This window comes from Muntiacus reevesi, chromosome 17, assembly GCF_963930625.1.
Source record: "Muntiacus reevesi chromosome 17, mMunRee1.1, whole genome shotgun sequence".
NCBI lineage: Eukaryota > Metazoa > Chordata > Mammalia > Artiodactyla > Cervidae > Muntiacus > Muntiacus reevesi.
Genome location: NC_089265.1, coordinates 36,869,251 through 36,870,294, shown reverse-complemented (window position 1 = coordinate 36,870,294; position 1,044 = coordinate 36,869,251).

Here is a 1,044-nt window from a genome sequence, read left to right as displayed (position 1 = left end):
CCCTGGGCCCCCAAGCCAGGTCCGCCGCGCGCTCTAACTGCCGTCCCGCACGACAGCGAATGTGCACATGGAGACCTGATCTTCACGCGCGGCCCTCGCGAGAACTTCAAGGCGAGGTGCACACCTTCCGATCTTCATCTCCAGACCTCGCGAGAACTTCGAGTCGAGACGAGGGCAACTGTGGAGGCGTCGCCTAAGCTTCCTGAATTTCGCAGGGCTCTCAGGCCGCCTCAGGTGGCAAGCTGTTTTAGTTCTTAAAATGGTTTGTTTTTCTCTCCACCCTCACTAGGAAGATTTATCGAGTGAAACATGGGGCTGTAGCTAACGGATAAAGCCTCCCTCTAGTGAAATGCGTTTCCCGCCTCTTTGGCCTGCTTGCTAATGAGACGTCGCTTCCTTCAAGAAACCTTTCCTTTTCTTCATGTTATCTCGGTAGGTTTGCTCACATTTATTTGTGCAGTTGTTTGATAACTTCTTCCCCTGGTTTGCAGGTTTCATGAAGGCAGTGGTTGTGACATTGCTTCTAATTGTACCTCAAGGCCTGAAGAATTGTTGGCTGTCAGATATATTAGCACTTGTGTGCACGTTTTAAAGGCAGATGCAAAGCTTCCTGAGGAAATTTCTGAGGAATTTAAATCCTGAGGAAAATCCTGAGGATTTTACTACTTCTATGGGGAGAAATGGGCCTTAGTCTCAATCTTCAGAACAAACAGAGTATTTGAGATAATCGGTTCTTTTGGCCATGGATTGTAAAGGGTTGTCCATTGCAAAATTACAGTGTCAACATTAATAATAGCCAGTAATTTTACCAGCAAAGGTGAGTTTATTTAGGAATAGCCAGAGGAATGCAATTCAGGGTATGTGCACTATGATGGACCGTATGCAAATTCAGGGAACTAGGAAGAGGAACTTGATTTTGTAGGTAAAAGGATGAAAGTGAGAGCGGGTGTGATAACCAAAGGATCCACTGGAGAAGCTGGGAGTCCAAAGTATGGAGTCTTCTAATTGGCTGTGCTTAATCTCTGATTGACTGAGATCTGTGGA